Below are 4799 nucleotides of genomic sequence, written 5' to 3' on the forward strand. Positions count from 1 at the left end.
GATGTACTTCCTTTGCCTTAATTGTATGAATCTCAAAAGACAGATCTATGTGAATAATGAATCTGTCTCAAGTCCTAGCCATAACAATCCCGATGTAGAGAGGTAGAGATCTGATGATTATCTGGAAGAAAGAGATCACTATTCAGCATGGAGTTTCCAAGATAACTTCAACAGTGAGGGTTTGCAATTAGAAAAGAATTTTCTAAATGTCCAGTTAACATATTACAACTCAGCCTAGAAGACATCTTCAGAGAGTCATACTGTAGTCATAGATTCAGCCTGTGATCAACAGAAGACAGATGTGACTTTAGGCCTAAGAGAATAGACAGGGCAAAGTGTTGAATATGGGCCTCAAGATATCAAACCCAGGGCTTTCTCCTCTCTATTTACAGGATGCCTTTCCTGTAGGGAAAGCTGTAGCCACGCCTTCTTAGGGGCTGGCTACAGGTGTGCCTGACCAGGCTTGTGAGGACGTGGTCAGGCACACCTGTAGCCAGCCCCTAAGAAGGCGTGGCTACAGCTGGGCTGGCTGGTTCGCTCTGTAAGTAAGGCTTTTCCCTATTAAATACCCTTATATTTCTACCTGACTCCGTATTGGCAATTTCCCACTATACTTTCCTAATTTAAACCATAATTTAAAGAAAAAACTAGAGAAATACTGGCGTATTCTGGATACTGGGTTACATTGTTAAGATTTTGTGATATTTGTTCTGGCTTTTTCTTCTATAAAACTGGTTTTTAGTAGAGAATTTTCTTTCAAGGGTCCAGTCAGTTAAATTATTAGGTTTTGTAAAACTCTGATAACAACAAATTAGGAGTTAAATTGACTAGTGTTAAGAAAAGATACCTCGAAAATGTAATGGTGGAGGAACACTTCCCTAGTCTTTGTAGTGCCCTGGGTTCAGTGCCCAGCACAAGAAAACAAACAACCAGAAGAAAATACAGGACAAGGACTCCCCAGTCACCCTGTGTTATAACTGGTTTAAATGTTAGACTAGCTTGGTGAGTAGTTGGTGGACAGAAAGGCAAATTTATAGGTAAATCCTTTGCTGCTGCTTCCTTTCAAAACAAAATCAAAGTGTTTTCTTTTTCAATAAAATCCATCCAGGTTCAATGCTGCTTAGTTCTGGCTACTGTTTTGGCTGAAGCTCGATTACTAGAGAAGCCTGGGCAGCATAGTGAAACCCTCTCCTAGAAAAGGGAATACCAAAGTGAAAACTATATGACAATCCCATATGTAAACCTCACTTTGTAAGGCAGTTTAAAATATTTAAATTTACAAAAGAGGAAAACAAACATCCATGAAATATTTTTTTTATGGTGGAGTGCAGGCACTTTCCTGTTTCTGCTGTGCACTGGTTGTCTCCAGTCTCTCCCATCAGCCTTCATAATCATTATCCATGAAAACTAACTGGCTTTTCCCACCTCTCATATGATATTTTTTCTTCAGTACTGTGTGCTAGACAAGTGTCCTACTGCTGAGCTATAGCCCTAGTCCTACTCTTTGAATTTTTGACTTATTTGAGGGGTAATGACATTTTATGATGTCGAGTCTGCCTGTCCACGAACACAGTATATTTTCAATCTATTTAGGTACAGATTCAATAATATCTTAATTTTCTCTGTAAGACTACATGGTTAAGGAAATTAGTTTTAGTTTTCTTCTATTTGTGTTCCTATAACATTTATAATGAGGTCAACCTTGTCGGGGTACAATTTTCAATTTTCATATAATAAAACACACCCAGCCAGACAGTGGTGTTGCACGCCTTTAATGCCAGCATCCAGGAGGCAAAGGCAGGCAGATCTCTGTGAGTTCAGGTCAACTTGGTCTACAGAGCAAGTTTCAGGACAGCCAGGGATACACAAAGAGACACAGCCTCAAAAACAAAACACCAAAAATCAAAAACATTTTAAGAGTATAGCATGGTCATTTTTGACAAATGTAGATACTTCTTCGGTAGCTGTCACTTGCTGAGTTATACAACAATCTTGTCATGTTTGCTTTCATTCATTCTCAGCCTCTGCCCTAGATTCAGGCAAACAGTCTTCTTTTTTTGTCATTTGCAGTTTTCTATTTTTTTTTTTTTTTTTAGCTTTCTTCCTGTTTCACATGAGTGGAATCATAGTGATCATTCTTTTGTTTCTGTCTTTCTTAGCATTTAAAAAAATTTAGTTCTATTATTGTGCATCTGATTAGGTGATTGTTCTGTTTGTTTATTCTTGTTTTGTTTCTCCTTTCTCCTGTAAGGCAGAATTTTATTAATGGGCAATAGTCTAATTTTTATTTTGTCTAAAATTACCTGTTTCCTAACATAGTGATTGTCAACCATTTCATTTACTATCAATCATTTAATGCATTTCATGAAACGTCTCCTTAAATCCTTTAGCGCTTTTGTTTTTTTTTTATTTTTTCCTTTATTTTTGAGATTATAATATAATTACATCATTTCTCCTTTCTCTTTCCTCCCTCCAAATCCTTCCATATAACCCTCCTTGCTCTTTTTCAAATTCATGATTACAGTTTTCATTAATTGTTCTATGCATATGCATATACCTACATAATCTTAAATACAGCCTGCTCAGTCTGAGTAATGTAAATTGTATGTATGTTTTCAGGGATGAGCATTTGATATTGGATAACCAATTGATGTGCTCTTCCCTGGGGAAGATAATTTCTCCTGCTCTCAGCTTTCCTTAGTTGTATATAGTTCTTTGTGTAGGGCTGAGGACTCATGGTCTTTCCCCTATCCACTTGGTGTGTCTATTGGTTTTGTCTTTGTTCAACTCATGTTTGGACAGTCATGTTGGTGAGACTTTATGGATGTAGCTTTTGATATTACTAGGAAACATAGTCCCACAGAAAACTACCCAATCTTCTAGTTCTTATAAGATTTATATCCCCTCTTCCACAATGCTCCCTGAGCCTTAGGTATGGGACTGTTTTATATATGAATCAGTTGAGACTGGACTCTAAAACTCTGCATTTTGATTGGTTGTGGTTTTCTGTAATGGTCTCCATCTGTTGGAAAGAGGTGTTTCCTTGATGAGGGATGAGAACTGTATTTATCTCATGTGGGTATAAGGACAAATAGTTAGGGATTATGCTGGTTTAGTAAAGTGATGGTTGTAGGTTTTCCTCCAAAATCCATGACTATACTAGCCTTGTCAAAATTTAATTAGAAATTGTCCCACACACGTAAGGCATGATATAAAAATTTTAAATTCTTTCCTTCTTTATTTACATCACTTTTCTTCTTTTTAGGTGTCCAGTTCTGTTTTCTATGAGAGTGTGTGGTCTGTTGTCACATCCATCTGGCAGATTTTTCAGATTAAGTAATTTCTATGTAAGGGGCTGGGAAGTTTTGGCTTTGTGGGGAAGAGAGCTTGCTTTGCAACCATGGTGACCTGAATTTGGATCATAGCATCCATGTGAAAAAGGACTCTTGGGCTGGAGAGTTGCCTCAGTGGTGAAGAGTTTCTGATGTTCTTGCAGAAAGCCAGAGTTCAGTTAGACTCACCCTCATCACAACTGCCTGCAACACCAGTTCCAGAGACCCAGTCATGCCTTCTTCTGACTTCTGCACTCACATGTACAAACACATACATCTACAAATAACTAAAATTAAAATAACATCTTATTTAAGAGCTATGATCATAACTATAACTCCATTGCTGTGGTGGGTGGAGACAGGGGCATCACTGGGGTTTCCTGGCTGCCAGCCTAGCTCCAGGTTGAGTGAGAGATTTTGTTTCAAAGGAATGAGATGAAGAATGTTAGAATAGGAAAACAAATCTTCTTCTCTGGTCTCAGTGGACATATACATGGGTGTTTACTTTCACGAACACATGTACACATAAACAATACCCTCGCACAAATACATAAACAAAAGAAATTTCTATTTAAAAACTTCATCCTCTTATTGTGATTGTGTTTCTTCTTAAATCTTTGGATACGTGGTGATAGCCCAGGTTTTAGGTCCTTATTTGTTAATTCCAATATCTATTTTATTTCTGTTTTGTTTACTAAATTTATGGGTTTTGTTTTGTTTTGTTTGTTTGTTTTTCGAGATAGGGTTTCTCTGGTAGCTTTAAAGCCTGCCCTGCAACTCACTTTGTAGACCAGGCTGGCCTTGAACGCACAGAGATACCCCTGGCTCTACCTCCCGAGTACAGGGAATAAATACATGTACCACCACTGCCTGGTGAATTTGTTTATGCTTTTTTAATTTTTTAAAAGATTTTATTATTTATTATGTATACAACATTCTGCTTCCATGTATATCTGCACACCAGAAGAGGGCACCAGATCTCATAACGGATGGTTGTGAGCCACCATGTGGTTGCTGGGAATTAAACTCAGGACCTCTGGAATAGCAGCCAGTGCTCTTAACTTCTGAGCCATCTCTCTAGCCCCCCGTTTATGCTTTTAAAAAACAAATTTTTACATATTTTTTCTGTTTCTTTACATGTCCATTTCTTTTTTTTTATTAGATGCTAGGTATTGTATTATTGTGTTGTACATCTGGACTTGACTTTTTTCTTTAATATATGATGAGTCTGTTTTGGCTAGTAGTTGACTTATTTGAAGAGCAATCTTATTTTCTTGAGTCTTGTTAGTGTCTGTGAGGATAGGTACAGAGCATCCCTTGGTCTCAGGCCAATTAAAACCTACCATTAAGAAGTTATCTTCCTAGATCTTCAATGAATGAGCTCAGTGTTCTAAAGATTTCTCCAGTGAGAATGCTTAGAACTCAATTGTCCTGTAGCCCTTGGTGAACTCTGAGAACTTTTAACTA

This window comes from Cricetulus griseus, chromosome 6, assembly GCF_003668045.3.
Source record: "Cricetulus griseus strain 17A/GY chromosome 6, alternate assembly CriGri-PICRH-1.0, whole genome shotgun sequence".
Lineage (NCBI taxonomy): Eukaryota > Metazoa > Chordata > Mammalia > Rodentia > Cricetidae > Cricetulus > Cricetulus griseus.